This window comes from Peromyscus eremicus, chromosome 14 (genome assembly GCF_949786415.1).
Source record: "Peromyscus eremicus chromosome 14, PerEre_H2_v1, whole genome shotgun sequence".
NCBI classification, from domain to species: Eukaryota; Metazoa; Chordata; class Mammalia; order Rodentia; family Cricetidae; genus Peromyscus; species Peromyscus eremicus.
Window position 1 is genome coordinate 69,127,284 of NC_081430.1, and position 16,708 is coordinate 69,143,991.

The 16,708-nt window shown below is 42.0% G+C and overlaps 1 long non-coding RNA gene across 1 annotated transcript; it reads right to left on the reverse strand.

Moving 5' to 3' along the window:
• Nucleotides 1–10,477: 10,477 nt before the first annotated feature.
• On the reverse strand, nt 10,478–16,436 carry LOC131924568 (uncharacterized). Its single transcript, XR_009382939.1, has 3 exons — nt 16,086–16,436; nt 14,486–15,839; nt 10,478–12,878 (listed from the first exon to the last, which is right to left on the reverse strand). It is a non-coding gene; the product is annotated as an uncharacterized LOC131924568 (long non-coding RNA).
• Nucleotides 16,437–16,708: the final 272 nt, after the last annotated feature.

Genomic DNA, 16,708 nt, shown 5'->3' on the forward strand with positions numbered 1-16,708 from the left:
ATATGTCTAGTCTGTGTGTTCTTTTTCGTTTTTTGAGGCAGGGTTTGTGTAGCCAGCTGTCCTGTCCTGAAACTCCCTCTGCAGACCAGGCTTGCCTTGAACTCAGAGATCCGCCTGCCTCTGCCTCCTGAGTGCTGGGGTTAAAGATGTGTGCCACCACACTACTGACACATGAGTTTTGCTGTGTTGTTGCTATAACTTCTTAAATTCACTAAGTACAACGAATAACCATCTGAAGTGGTTCTAAACAAACCTTTATATTAACTAATTATAAGCTACTATAAATACCATATTAGATCAATTTTAAGATCAGCAGATGTATCTACTACAGCTGTTACGAAAGCAAATCATAACTTTTCCAATATAGTACAGAAAGTCTAGATTTAATGTAGGGACATTCTGTAACTGCTACTGAGGATTAACCAGCCTTTTGTGGGAAAGATGGCACATTCTAATTTCACATGAATACAAACAGCATTTATTTTCCGATAAATAAGTCAGAAATCACCTTAATATTGGCACCTGAAATAACAAAAAATAACAAATTTGGGCTTAAATTTTAACATATAATAAAATATATTTATATTACTTATCTGTTAAAGAGTTCATTCGGTTTGCTTCTTGGTGGTTTTTTTTTTTTTTTTTTTTTTTTTTTGTAGACAGGTTCAGTCTCTCTACCTAAGTTCTGGTCATCCTTGAACTCACTATTCTACATGAATAGTGTAGACCAGGCTTGGCCTCAAACTCTCAGAGATCCACCTGCCTCCATCTCCACCACACCTGGCCCTGTTTCTGTTGTTCTTAAAAGGACCTAAAAATCAAAATGAAGTTTAGACCATCAACATCTCTGAATCAGTTTTCTTTGTAAGATAAGTGGCAAAATTACATTTTTTAAAAAACGATTGTATAAAATAAAACACATATCACAATTCTGGTTAAGATACCAGAAGAAAAGCCAGAATGTGTAATACGTTTGTACTTATCTTTTGAGATGCAGTCCAGAGCTGACCCGCATTTCTCACTCTGGCAAAACTCCACTGTATGCATACTGTGTTCCCCATGCTCAGGCCATTCCTCAAGAGGAAGACATCAGAAGATCTCAAAAGCACCAAGGTTTCTTTCCACTAAACGCCCTTCGAGTGTGTCTTTCTTTACACCTTTATGAATTAAATGTCTTTCCCTGTTGTAACTAGTCAGCTGGAGCACCTGTTCGTTCAACAGAGAGTGGGTTGTTTGTTGAAATCCGGCAAGGCATGGTCACCACACACTTGTAATTCCACTATGGAATTTCTTGGTAAGGAACTGAGTTAACGTGATACCTCTTTTAAAAAAAAAAATTTTTTTTTCAATACAACTGAGCATACTTAGCATTGGCAATGATGCATGATTAACAGGAACGTTAAAGGAATAATTTGGCAGTTTTCTCACAGTGTAACAGAGCACATAACTCAGTGCTCCTACAAATTGAATGCAGGGCCAGCCAGATGGTAAAGGTTTGCTGTGCAAACCTGACAGTCTGATTTTGGTCCCTGAAACCCTTGGAGGGGACAGCAGATTCCTGACAGTTGTCCTCTGACCTCCAGGTGTATACATATGCAGGCTCTCAAGCGGCATGATTCATATACATCATTGCAGTGCGATTTCATGATTTCACAGAAAGCAAAACTAGAATCACAAATAAGTGATTCTTGGGATGGAATGACAAAAGCAAGCTAAGTCACTTTTACAGAGTGTTGGAAATATCCTGTATCTTCATTATTTAGTCAAAGGATAAGTCTGGGGAGTTCATCAAGGTTTTGCCGTATTTTACCACACCACAATAAGCTAGACTTAAAAGACTTAAGGAATTAAGGAAATGAAAGTTAGTGTTCTTTCAAATCAACTAGGTACTTGGGCATCACCAGCCTGTGTTTCACCTGGGATCCATTGTATTGTAATCCTAGGTACAGTGGATAATCTGTTCTTTAAATTAGTAAACCTTATTTATACTTTATACAAAGGTAGACAGGATGTAGCTTTCTTCTCTTTGTTTTGGAGAAGTTCTCGCTATGCTTCCCTGCTGGCCTTGAACTTACCAGAGATGCTTGCCTTTGCCTTTGGAGTGGAGTACCAGGATTAAAAGTGTGCTGTAGCTGGGCAGTGGTGGTGCACGCCTTTATTCCCAGCAGTCAGGAGGCAAAGGCAGGCGGACCTCTGAGTTCAAGGATAGCCAGAGCAGTTACACAGAGAAACCCTGTCTCCAAAAAAAAGACATGTGGTATGCCACCACATGTGGCTAGATTTAAAAATAAAAATCTGCCTCTAATTCAGCTTCACTTGCCTAAGAACTGAAAAGCTCAAAAGACAGAAAAAATAGACTAATTTTTACCTTTATAAAATACTCGGAGAAGCCTTATACCAGTGAGACCACTAGTCGCCATCCTGCTCCCTACTAGGCTAGTTTTAAAAGTTAGAGAGAAAATCAAACATAGCGTCTCATAACCCAAGCGATTTTACTGTCTTTGATTCTGTTTGTACCCACTGTTTATTCAACTTGAACTAAGTGCTGTATACAATAGGCACCTGTGTGTTTCTTGTATTTCATGTATTTAAACATAAAAACCTTGTGAAAGTAGTGTTCTTTTCTTGGTCATCTCACCCCTTCAAGGGTAAATTACTACGTGTATCTTTCTGGCTCACACAGAACATTTTTCTTAAAGAGTAGATATGGGAACTAGAGATGGCTTAGCAGTTCAGAGTGCGCTACTTTTGCAGAGGACTAGAGTTCAGTTCCCAACACCTACCTCGGATGGTTCCCAACCACCTGTAAACCCAGCTCCAAGGGATCCAATGCCCTCTTCTGGCTTTCTTGGGTACCAGGCATGCAGAGATACACATGCAGGCAAAACACTCACATATAATAAATTACTAAATGTCTAGGATAGTAATGTTATATCCTTAGTAGGTACAACATTTTTGACCATCAATAGTAAAATAGTTAAAAAAAAAAAAACAGTAAAAATTTTAAGAGAATATTTGGAAGTCTACAGTGTATACACCACTGCCAACTAAATTTTAAAACTTACCCCGTCTTTGCTCAGGGAAAATAGCAGGTAACATAGATAACCACTACCGAGGACTATCACAAAGATGTGTGTTACTGTCAAGGACAAATGTGTGCTTTGAGAACTGGAGGACATAAATTCTAACAAACACGAAAGGAATCTAGGAGTTTCCTGGACACTTGTTGGATGAGCGTTCCAGTGAGTGAATTCAGAGTAAACACAGAGCATTCAAATGATGAATGACAAAAGCCTTCTGAGATGATACTGAAACAAAGGAGACTAAATGATCTTTCTTTGGGAGAGGGTACCCTCCCAGTGCTGACAGGCTCCTAAAGGTGTTAGCATGTGCGCGCGTGCGCACACACAAACACAAAGACAAAACAGAGATGATAGGAATGTATGCTTTCCAAACTGGTTCTGAGTCCACTAACTTCAAGACCTGAATTCACCAGTTACAGGCCTTGGCAATCTTTATTTTGAATAAATACTTGATATAATTCTTTTGAACACACACTAATATTTGAGAATCACTGATCTCTCTTTCTGTCTGATGAGTTTGGGTTTAATAGAAAGTATTTTAGTACAGGCTTAAGTACTAGGAGGAGGGCTGGAGAGATGGCTCAGGGGTTAAGAGCACTGGCTGTTCTTCCAGAGGTCCTGAGTTCAATTCCCAGCAACCACATGGTGGATCACAACCATCTGTAATGAGATCTGGTGCCCTCTTCTGGCCTATAGGCATATGTGTAGGCAGAACACTGTATACATAATAAATAAAAATTAAAAAAAAAAAGGTACTAGGAGGAGCGAGAAGAGCTCAGATAACAACTTACAGAGTCCTCATTAAATCATTAGCATATGTGATTGGCCTTTTCATCGATGCTGCTGAAGCAGTGTTCCAGGAAGTAGGGGTACTCCTGCTTCAGCCTCTTTAGTGGTGGGATGACTACATTACAGAGGAGCTCAGAATCCCATTAGAAAAGGGCCACAGATGTTACCAGAAAAAGCAAAACTTGCTAAAACAGTAGGGGACGGTCGATATTCAGGAAAACCACCTTTATGTAATTTTATGAGAAATATATTTCACAAGTAAGAGCATATAAGTAACTAGAAGAAAGGGAGAAGGATCTAGAAAATAGCAAAATAGTTCAACTACTTTGATTCAACCTAGGCCTCCAAGGGAGTTAGGAACCATCTCAACATGAAGGTGTGCAGGAGGCCAGAGAACTGTGAGGAGGAAATCACATTACTGTTCATTAATGGGTAGGGAGTAAAGTACTTTTTTTATTGATAGGCCAAGGAGAAAAAGTTTTGACATAAAGCAGACCAGTGTAAGTTGATCTAAGAAACTTTTTTAAGGAGCTTGGGTCCACCACTGTAGAATGGCCTTGCAGGTCTCGGGACAGCAAGGTAAGTAGGGTTTGGTTCGCAGCAAAAATAGGCTCTGCTACAGTCTATTAACAAATAGCTTGCTAGGCGACCTCAGGGTTAAAGAGTGACAGATAACTGGTTTGCAGCTCACTGTGTCAGTTGCAAATGAACTCACGATGGCTTGCCTGAGACTCACAGTCAAAAGATATCCCAGATGGAAAATGTAGCCATCTGCATTCTAATTAACCTAGGAACTTTGACTTGCACCTGCTGTGAGTGGAGCAAATGCAGCTGAATGCATTTCTTACAAGTTTATGGAAGTCTAGAAACAACACAGATCCTTCACAGGAAACAGTAATTCGTTCACAAACTCTAATACCTTTAACGTGGAAAGCCTAAAGGGCTGGCGAGCTGTACACTGGAAACTGAGGACAGACCCTGCTGGTGGTCTCCTGATAAAGCCAAATGAAGCTTCTGAAACAACTTGATGTTGTAGATATAAAGTGCTGTTCTCCTCCATCCCCCAGCTATTTGGATGGCTTCCAAGGGAGCTTGACAAGTTTTAAATGTGAAGCTCAAGCTAGCTTACCCTAAAATCCATTCTTTTCCCTAAATGGAAATTGACCAAACAGGAAGTACACAGTGGCAAAGAGAAGCAAAATTTGTGGCTGAAGTATTCACTGGGAACAGTCTCTCGTTCTTTCCGACTGTGATAAAATGCAGAACTTCAAACTTGGGAGAAAACCAGCAAAGTTGGTTTCAGTATCATGACACATGAAGAAGTAAAAAACAGGAAGACTGCTTCATTACATAAAATCCTCTCCCTGCACCCTCTCACCAATACAATACCAAGAGCAATCAAAAGCATACAGACACTGGAAGCACCTTATAATATCATAGAAAGTAAAGCTTTTTAAAAAGTTAACTATATTTGGTTTGAGGGAAATTGGGGATTTTTTTTCTTGGTGATTATTAAAGTATCTGAGATAACTATAAATCCTAAGTAGCTGTTAGCACTGCTGATTCAGTAACATATTATCAAACATACTACAAACTAACAAAGAGACTAACTCTTGTGACTTCTTTTCCTACTGCTGTATAAACAAAGGCCTTTCTAGGTGCAACTGATTTGTATTTCAATTTTTAAGCTATAAACTTGAAACAGCATAACTGCGTAGTGGTAGTGTACACCTTTAATCCCAGCACTTGGGAGGCAGAGGCCAGCCTGCTCTACAGAAGAAGTTCCAGGACAGCCAGGACAACACAGAGAAACCCTATCTCGAAAAACCAAAACCAAAATAGTAACAAAATAAATCAATGGCATAGCAATACAATCCCTGGTGAGCATTCAATAAAAATAAATAAATATAAATAAAGAAGCTGACTGGAATGTATGGAGGAAGTAATTTCTTGGGTTTGTCTTTCAAATCAGCATCTCTCTACAGAGCCCTGGCCTGCCTGGAACTCAGTATGTAGACCAGGCTGGCCTCAAACTCGCAGAGATCTGCCCACTTCTGCCTTCCAATACACTCTTGTTTTACCCTCGCTTGGACGTCTCTAGTGCTAGCTAATAAGAATCAGAACATCTGACTCAGACACTTTCCTATGCATAAGTGGTAATGGCTCTACCCCACACACTGCCAATCTCCCTCCCTCCCTTGATAAAACCAAGGTAGGTGTGAAATAAAACACCTGAGAATTTGTTCCTCTGTAGTAAACACCACCAGCAACTTCACAATTGCTAAAATTACTGTCGGAGTCTAGAATTCTGATTCTCAAGGGTTCTTAAATTTTTTAGGGATGGATGGACATAAGAAGCATACTTATAAATTCCTATCTGAAAAATACAGTGCTGGACTAGAACCTTAAAATAGCTGTAAATACTAAGCCTATGAAACGCTCTTGAAGTAAAATTTAATTCTGTGATGTATCTGAGGTCACAGCCAAAGAGTATAAGCTTATGACTAGAACATGGAACGTGTTTTTCAAGTCCAAGCTCTCTGTATTAGGATGCATAGTCAAGACACTGTCTTGTGGAATCATTGTGAAAATTCTGGGAATTAAGTATCAACAGATTTACTTGTGTGTGTGTGTGTGTGTGTGTGTGTGTGTGTGTGTGTGTGTGTGTTGTGTGTGCGCATGTCAGGTGAGAGGACAACCAACAGAAGTCTGTTCCTTCTTCCCACCATGTGGGCCAGACTAGGATCAAATGTCATCAAATGTTACCTCCTGAGCCATCTCACTGGCCCCAATTCTGGGGGTTTCTCATCTAAGTTTATAACTTGCCTCTTTAGATATATGAATTCCAACTATAAACCTGATGTTTTAACTTACTGCTCCATTCCTGGCAGTCTCAATTTTCCAAACCCTGACCAATTTCACAGCACCCAGGGACCAAGCAAATAGCCTCCTAAGAGAAAGTCCCATTCAGTTCCTGGTTTCATGCCTAGAAGCATTATGGCACTAAGATTAAAAAAAAAAAAAAAAAGAAAATTAAAAAATTTAGGTGGTGTCCTAGTTTGCTTTCTGTTTCTGTGATAAACACCATGCAAAAGCAGTTATTTCAGTTTCTACTTCCAAGACATAGTCCATCACTAAAGAAAGTCAGGCAGGATTCAAACAGGAAATGAAGCAGAAACCAGGGAGGAACGCTGGCTCACTGGTTTATAACTAGATGGCTTTTTAAAAATACTGCCGAGATGGTAATGCCTACAGTGGACTGGGCCCATCGACGGCAATTACCAATCAGAAAAATCTCACAGGCATGCCCACAGGCCATCCTGATGGAGGCAGTTCTTTTGGAGTTAAGGTTTTTTTCTTCCTAGGCGACTCTAAGTTTATTCTAGGTTGTAGGAGACTCTAGGTTGTGTCAAGCTGATAATAAAAACTAACCAGTACACAGAGAGATTCTGAGTTCAGTAATTTATCAAGACACATAAATTACAAAAAAACCTTAAGTCTTCACCAAATTTTTCTCACAATTTGCTAGCAGTAATAAAGATCTGCAAAATATCAGCTATCATCAAAAAATCCCTTTGAGAGCTAATTAAACATAGTATAGTAACTTTTAAAAACCAAGGAAGTCTAATAAAAATTCCTAACATCATGTGGACAGTCTTGAGTGTTCTCCCTGACTGTTCTTGAGTATGACTTCATCCTTCAAGTGGTTTCATTTTTAGGTGATTTACCGGTGGTGTGTTTTTGTCGTTTTAAATGCATAGGTGGGGTGTGTAGGATCACATGGGGGTGCATGTGGAGGTCAGAGGTTTGAAACTGAAGTGTTACCCTTAGGAATATCAGCCACTTCCTTTCAGACAAGGTTCTGCACTGGCCTGGAGCTCACCAATTCCGCTGGAATGGCTGGCTACTGAACCTCAGCACCTCTTTCCACTTCCCCAGTGGAGGATTTCAAGTGCATGCAAATCTGTGTGGGATATAAGCAACTTTCCTCATTCCATCTCTCATCCCTTCAATGACTTTTCCTTCACCATCTATTTCTAAGCAGTAGTAGCTTAGGTTGAATGTTCCATGAACAACTCCCTCAGAGGTGAGTAAATAGTCTAAAGCCAAGCATAATTTTGGTAAATGGCACTGCATTTTTGTTTGCTGTCTGGCTAAAACAAGAACCCTTGCAATTTCATTGGTTATAATCTCAAAAACTTCCTGTAATCCGATGATGTGATTTAACATGTAATGGGAGTATGATAGTCCCAAGATCCCTTCCATCCATCCTTGTGGCCAGGCCATAATACTGAACGATACGTTCTGGGGCCCACTAATTAACCTTCCAAGTCCTAATCTGTAAAGATTGTTGCTTCGTGTTCCCAGTCCTCATGTGCCTGTATTCCTTACTGTTCACCTCTCTAGCAAGGGGCAGCAGCAGAATGACCTAGTTGAAAGGAACCCAGCACACAAAACCCCAACCAATTTGGGTGAAGCACTCCGTAAGCTGTCCTCTCATGTCCAATGTAGTCCACGGGAACTTGCCATTCCATTGTCAGCTGTACAGTCCCAAGCCTACCCAAGATGAGACATTTGACTTTTATTCCTTGGGAAGCTACCAACTTTGCCTCCTGGACCACTTTATAATTTCCTGGTAAACTGCAGAACCTTCTGGTATTCCTAATAGTGCAGAATGGCCAATCTTTTCAGGATTGGTACAGCCTCTAAAAGTTCTATGATTTCCCTGGCACATGGTATTTTTTTTTCCTCCAGAACTATCAGGCCCCTTTCATTACATTGGGCCCTGTGTACAGAGTTAGAAGGAGGCACAGTCTGTATGTATGTTGATGCTTATCCCAGTAGCCTGCGAGAGGGCTAAGGACTGCCCTCTGTGCTCAAGTCCCCTTGGGCAGGTTTAGCCACAGTGGTAGAATTAAGTGTCACTACAGAATAACCAGCAAAGGGTTCACCTTCCTTGACAAAGTTTCTGCCATCAATGAAAGTCTACACTGGTCTCTTTAAAAAAAGGCTGATTGGGCTAGAGAGATGGCTCAGTGCTTAAGAGCACTGCTCTTCCAGAGGTCCTGAGTTCAATTCCCAGCAACCACACAGGTGGTTCACAACCATCTCTAGTAGGATCTGATGCCCTCTTCTGGCTTAAAGACATGCATGCAGATAGAGCACCTATCTACACATAACAAATAAGTAAATCTTTAACAAAACGAAACAAAACGAGGCTGGTCTATTAGGCCTGGCTAGCTGGCAAACACCTCGTCCATGACCTCAACAGTCCTGATCTGGTTGATCTGGCCCAACAGGCAGCAAACTTGAGGGGTTTAAGTTTTCTAACACCTCCAAGTGAAGGCCTTCCCTGGCATCTGATCATCATCACCTAACACCTCCAAGTGAAGGCCTTCTCTGGCATCTGATCATCATCCTGGCGGTGGTGAGCTAATACTGACCCTTCTATTCACTGAAGTCATTCCCTCCTGAGCACCCAGGTTAAATCCTGGGGCACAGTCAAGTTTGGTAGCCTCTGACACCAGCAGTATAAGTGCTGTGACTGCTTGAAGGTATGGTGGCCAGGCCTGAAAGACAAGAGTCTAGCTGTCAGGACCCCAGCATCGAAGTTAAGAAGGCTGCTGTGGCACCAGTGTGTTCAAGCACATACAGAATGAAAGGCTACACTGTCTGGGAGTCCAAGCTGGGCACTTTATTTAGTAAGGGCCTGTTGGATCTCTTTAAAGGCTCCTGGTTGATTTTCCTCACAACAGGCTAAGTACCTGGAAGGTCTTTGCAGAGAGTAGTAGTATTGGTTGGACTCCTGGTGCTTTCAAACCTGAGTCTATGAAGTTAAGAACGGCAGCTCTGGGGTGGTTTCCGTTAGACTTAGTAGCCTCAGGGGACTATACGGCCTCAGATGGAGATGGAGCTGCAGCATATGGCAGAGGTGGTGACGGACGGCGTGTTGATAAGGGGCACAATTCTCCCCAACGGGCTTCTCAGGTTCTGGTCCACATTTTGAGCTGTTGTAAAAATCTCTGCTAGCATGCTTTTTACAATTTTCCTCTAATCAGGCTTGCAGCCACTGTGGGCAGGGAAGAAGTGCATATATCTAGCAGACAGGGAATGGGTACTGAATCCCTGTGACAACTCTCAACACCCAAGGGCAGGGAGGGAACGAGGATGAGCTTCTGCTCCGTCCATTACTAGCCACACCTCCTTGGGGACATTTCATGTTCTTTAGTCTTAGTGGGTCAGAGCTAGAAATCTCAGTATCGGGAACCCAGTAAGGGCACCCTGGGCTGAGGATCACCAGGAACCAGAGCGGACTCAACTACTGCTTTGGCCTGTGTGGTCAAGTCCCTTGTCTGACATTTAAAGATACTCATACATTTCCAGCTCTCCATGCTACCTTGAGCCACTGTAGAAGTCCAACCCGTATCAACTACTTGGGCTAGTCCTGGGGTTCCAGGAAGTGGTCAGGCCCCTCTTCTGGCTCCCAGGACTTAGTAGGTTCTGATGTGCTTCAGGGGTCTCTGCCCTGGCGAAAAGGCAGGCGAAATCACCATCACCAAATCCCAGACAGAACCATCAAGAACAAAGAGACGGGACACCAAGGCTTCTGGAGGAAAACAGTTTATTTATGGTAGCACAGACTAGACTGAACTGTTTACAGCCTTTGACATGATTTTTGTTTCTCTGCCTCCCATACATGGCAACATAGAATTTCCTTGGCTATTTTAACCACAGGGGGGGGATTCTGGAAGTGCTAGAATGCAGTGGAAGCAAGGGCTGCGTGGGTAATGTACAAGGTCACACATAAGCATTCTGGCAGAGCCTGGAGCTCATGGTGGTCTCCTTGTTCCTCCAAGGTCTACGGGAAGGTCTGCTACCAAGTGCTGAGAGTATGTGACTGCTGAGTGCTCAGCTCTAAATAGGACATTTATATAACCCACTTCAAGGCTCAGGGGACATCACAGAAGAGGCAGAAAGAATGTAAGAGCCAGAGGAAGCCAAGAGGTACACAACCCTGACCTGACTATTGCACCCTTGAACTCATGGTACTCATGATTACCTCCACTCAAGATCTGAACAGGATTGGGCCTGCTAACATCTTGTTAGGAAGGGAGAGGGTCTCGTGGGGCCTCACTCCTCCCTGAGTAGTTACACAGCTTGCTTGATAGAGGGAGAAATGTTTTCTTCAGGAGTGTGTAGTCACTGATAGGGTGCCCATACACTTGTAAGCAAAGCCAAGAGACTTACTGGACGGGAGAGGAAAAACCCTGGACATGGGGACAGACAATAGAACACATCCAAGTGCCAGTGGAGATCAGTGGGAGTAGATGAGTACAAACATTAAAAAGAAAGTAATAAAGACACCAGGCACAATGGTGCACACTTGTAACTCCAGCATTGGGCCCTAGGGAGACTAAGGCAACATGCCATTCCCGGCTTTAAGATGGGAGCCTGTCTCAAAAACAAACAAAAAACCAAACAGACAAAAGCAGACTAGTTAAGGTTCAAAAAAAGGAAGTGTATGGCTTAGAAAACTAAGAAACAAACCAAATAAAAATATCTTGTTGGGCAGTGGTCACACATGCCTTTGATCCTGGCACTTGGGAGGCAGAGGTAGGCAATCTCTTGAGTTCAAGGCTAGCCTGGTCTACAGAGTGAGTTCCAGGAAAGCTAAGGCTACACAGAGAAACCCTGTCTTGAAAAAAACGAATCTTAAGGTGAGTGTGATGGCCAATGCCTTTAATCCCAGCATTTAGGAGGCAGAGGCAGGAGGATTTCTGTGAATTTGTGGCCAGCTTAGTCTACAATAGTGAGTTTCAGGCCATCCAAGATTTGACCCTATCTCAAGAGGCAACAACAAAAACTAAAAATCATCTTTAATTGATGTTCATTCCCCAGTCTCCAAGTCCTCTGAAACCTGAGAGGGCAAATGCTCCACAGGGTTCTGGCGTGCAGCTGGTTCTAGAACCTCTGCCAACACAGACCTAACTCTTCTGCCCTCGTCTTTTGCCAGGCATCCTTTCCCAATTGTTTTACTATCTGAAACAGCTTTTCTCAAGAACTCTTGCTCACAACTTTCCATTTACTAGCCCTGGGTTCTGCTTGCAGAAGGAATGGTTCTACAATACGGAACCTTCACTGACCTTTCACCAGGAACCACTATTTAAATCTTCAAAAATAACCAGCTGGGCACGATACCGCACCGCCATTCATCCCAGCACTCGGGAGGCAGCAGCAGGAAGATCTCCTAGTTTGAGGCTAACCTGGTCTACAGAGGGAGTTCCGGGACAGTCAGCGCTAAACAGACAAACAATGTCTCAAAAAACAAGAACAAAACAAAAAGCCCAAATTGTTTAAGTCTTTTGAAGTATTTAGATTAACTTTGCATGTTTAATCATGTTATTTATTTTATTCACACTACACTCCCTAGGCAAAGGTCTTTGGAGGAATGTCATTAAGTAATCCAGGTCTGCTGTAATCCCTATGCTGAAATGTGCTGTCATTCTAGTTTAATTACTTGTGAATGAAAACCACCGTTCATGTGGTCATAAAACCAACAACGAAGTTCAACACGGCAGAAGATCATCCATGTATGAAAGTATGCCTTAAAAATAATAACAACAGCACCCGTTCTGGCTTTTGAGCTTAGAGCCCTGTGTATGGCAGGTAACACACTTACAAGCAAGATCAACATCCCTGGTGCCCAAAATAAAAAGTCTGATTAGAATTATGTAATCCCCCCCAAACTCAATCTTTTGGGGGAGCAACTATAGTCAACCCAGCTGAATCCATTCTATTTCTCAACATATCCCAATGCTTCTACAAATAAACTGTTTTCCAAAGGGTTACACAAGTACACACATGCATACACATATAACACGGCCATCGTTCACTTAAGGATGAAGTAAAATTACAAACCAGAACCAGGCTTTTAAAACAAGTAGCAGATCCTAGGTCTTCCAGAGCCAGAGCACCTCGGTTATCCCCACAAAAGCCAGTGTTATTCTGAAAGACAAAGAGTCCATTATGAGCATGTTTCACCTTAGACCAGAACACACTGTTATTTTAAAAATGATTTTGCCTCTGAACTGCCTTCACCAATACGAACTTCCTACATCAGGCTTTTATGAATAGTAAAAGGATGAAGCCAAGCACACACACACCATGTTCTGTGATAAAAACATCACGTACTAATAAATACAAAGTAGAAGCAAGGAATCACGGGGTATGCACAGGAAGTAGTTCCCACTACTCTGGACACTGAAGCAGAAGGTCCTGAGCCCCAGAATTTGGAGTCTGGCTTCAGGTAAAAGTGAAAGCCTATCTCAAAGAAAAAAAAAAAAAAAAAAAAAAGAATCCAGACATTGGAACACAGAAGCGGAAGAGTGCTGCTAAGCCTGGTGACTTGAGATTGAGTGTTGGAACCTACATGGGAGATGGAGAGAACCAATTCTCCCAAAGCTGTCCTCTGACCTCCACCCAGATGGTGCCATGTGCACACCATACCCTGAAATAAATGTATAAAAAATGGGGAAAAAAGCATTAAAATGTCCTGACCTAATATTTCAGTAAGAAATACCACATATGGCAGCTAATTACATTCTCACTGGAATCTGTAAAAGCTAGTTCATTCTTTCATTTACACCTGACACAATAATCCAGTAAAAGGTCTAGGGGTAAGTATGTTGATACATTCTTTTTTTTTTGTTTCTGAGACAAGATCTCATTAGGTAGCCCTGAATGGCCTCATGGCCCCACTCTCCAAAGTGCTGGAACTACAGGCTTGCATTACCAGGCCCAGCTGATATATCCTTAATGGGTTTTTTCAATCTTCATATTGTGCGTGCAGTGGAGGAATCCGAGCTCCTGAGGTACCGAGGCCAAAAGGCTGATGATGTCGGGTGTCTTCCTGTTCACTTTCTACTATTTTTCCTTACTAAAACTATAAGCTCACAACTGGCTCCACTGGCTGGCCATCCAGGCCTCAGGGATCTATCTTCCTGCCTCTATTCACTGAGCAATGGAGTTACAGGCATGCCCAACACACACCTCTGTGTGTGCACACTGGGGATCTGAACTAAGATCCTCATGCTCGTGCAGCGTGACTTCTATCCACTAAGCCATTTTCCCAGCCCTCAATCCATATTAACAATTAACAATCAAAACTCGGTTCAATTGTAATACTAAAAATTTGAAGATCAAGACAGGATGTTACAACATTTTTAGAAAAGAATTACTGTTAGCTGTAGTGTATTATCTTACTGTTCTATATATTTTATTTACAAATATACACACAATTCATGTTTATATACACATGTACTAGGTGTAAAATGATCAAGAGTGATTCAAAACAGCTTTGCCTTTAGCAAACAGCCAACTGATTGTCAAGAAAGTGGGGTGAGAAGTATGTTAAGGGTCCTGTAAGACTACTAAAGCCCCGAGGGAACTTTAGGAAGAAGACTCTAAGGAAACAACCTGTTCTTAGTATACCCTAGATGCCATTTTCTGTGTGGAAAATGTTTCAATGTAGAAATACCTCATGTACTCTGAAATAAAAAAATAAAAACTTTTGAGAATTATTCTTAAAGTCCAAGAAAAAATTTCCAGTTTACTGTCTGTGTAGCTTGAAGATGATGCCACTTCTGTCAGGTGCGGTAGGGAGAACACTTGCAGACCTAGCTAGCCGGGAAGCTGAGGCTTTCAGGAAAGAACTCTGGGTCTAGGAGTTCTGGGATAGCACAGGCAACAAAGAGAAACATGGTCTAAGCGGGGAGAGGGAAAAGTAACTGTAGTTGAATAAACAAAAAGTTGCAGAAAACTTTTGTAGTCTCATTTCTGAAAATCTATACCAAAGAAGAGCCAGAGCTGTTAAAGAAAACTAAAAAGCCTCGAAATTTTAGCCATTGATATTAGTTTTCAAGTATAACATTTTCTGAAACTCAAGGCTTATCGTGGCTATTACAGCTATTACAAAAAAAAAATCAGGAAAACTATGACAAATTAAGGATATCATGTCGCCTGAACAGTTCACTGGAGGTCACCTGGCTGCCATGCTGCCCAAGGGCCTGCATTCAATCACAGCACAACCAAAAATGTAAATCATGATTCATCTATCCCAGGTATCCACGGAATGTGTTTTATAGGCAAACTACTTCTGAGGATCCTACGTTTTTCCTTAGTAAAAAACTAGTAACAAAATGAACACAACTGTATCCTTAAAAATAAAATCATTTTAAAAGACATTCCAAGTCCTATGTGTACAGAATAAACATAATTTTGTAGGAAAGACTGCTAGAGATTTTTATTTTATTTTTCACTGATTTTCAAAGGCACACTGGTGTAAATTATTTATATTTAATACTGGATAGTAAAATTATGTGTGAATGATTACCACCAGGGACGATCAGAAGTGTACTTTTCTTAAAAAAACAAAATGACTACAACAGAAAACAAAAAAACCTTCACTCCTAAACTCTCACTCATAGGACCTTTTTAAGAGACTTTTAAATCAGAGTGGGAGGTCGAAATCACGAAAATATTCAGATTCTGACTTAAAACATTGAGTGTTTAAAAGTCCAGAAATAAAAACCAGGCACAGTGGCACCTTGAGATCAGGTGAAGGTCATCCTTGGCTACTTCAAGGTCACGGCAAGGTCCAGACCAGCTTGGACTACCGAAATCCTGTCTCAAAAAACCAAAGTCCAAAGGAAACCACCAAGAATAGGTGAAGGCAAATACCGAGGGTGGCTTTAGCTGTGGATTTCACTCTGGTTTAACATCAGGAAGCTAATTAAACCGACTCACTTGAAAGCTTGAACAAAACCTTTCAATAACCACTCACATTCTAGTATTTAGTTGGAGTCTACAGAAAACCTCTGCACACCCTCCTTCCACAATTCACAAGAGTTCAATATACACTCACCTGCGATTGAGTTGTCACTGGGCTGTCTTGTCTTCAGCACCATTCTAGAAAGACAAAAATCCTCAATGAATCATTTACTCCCTCAACTATTTTCTAGCTTTGAACATCACCGAAAACAAGCAGTAAGATTTGAAACACAGTTACCACTAGGGCACTTGGGAAAACTACCAAAACACACTTCACAACCTTAATGATACATTTGAGAAAAATAAGTTACAAATAAAAAGTTGATTTGGCTTTCGTTAAGATGTCCTCTACTGGGCAAATTTAGTGTGGTGAGTATTTCCCACCTTAATTTAGTGTACAAGCTATCAGTAGCAATCCAATGGTTAAAGAGTTTTTGTCTCACTTAACAAGACAAGGTGCTGACGAATAAATCCACGTCTGTCCGGTCGGGAGCATCCTCTCATCTAAGAACACTTCGGTCCTTCCGGCATCACTACTACTTTCTTTGAACAGAAACTATGGCATACGCCTCATGCAGTGACAAGAGGCGCTTGTCTAAGGTCATAGTGGCTGCAGCGTCCGTCCCGGCAGGTACATTCCTCAGCATTCCGAAAGCCAGAGCTTCCACGCTTCCTCATAGTTTCACCGTGGGAGGAAACACCTTCCCCTCAACCCCCGCAGTACGTTTCTAGAAACCACACCTCCTCCGTCTGAACCGAGGAGGCTGCCCTTGGGGCCCCCGGTGTCTAAAAAAGCCGGCATGTCAGTCCCCGAAACGCATTTCGGAGGGAGGCGAGGCTGTTCCGCGGGACGACGTCAGTCAATGTCGCCCCCCGGAGAAGAGGGGCGCCAAGGATCGCCCGAGAAAACTACACGTGTGCCCCCCCGGCCTCGCCCCCTCCCTCCACCCCCCGCCCCCGTCCCCGCTCCGCCGCCGGACAGCTGCTCCCATGACTGCCCTGGCTTC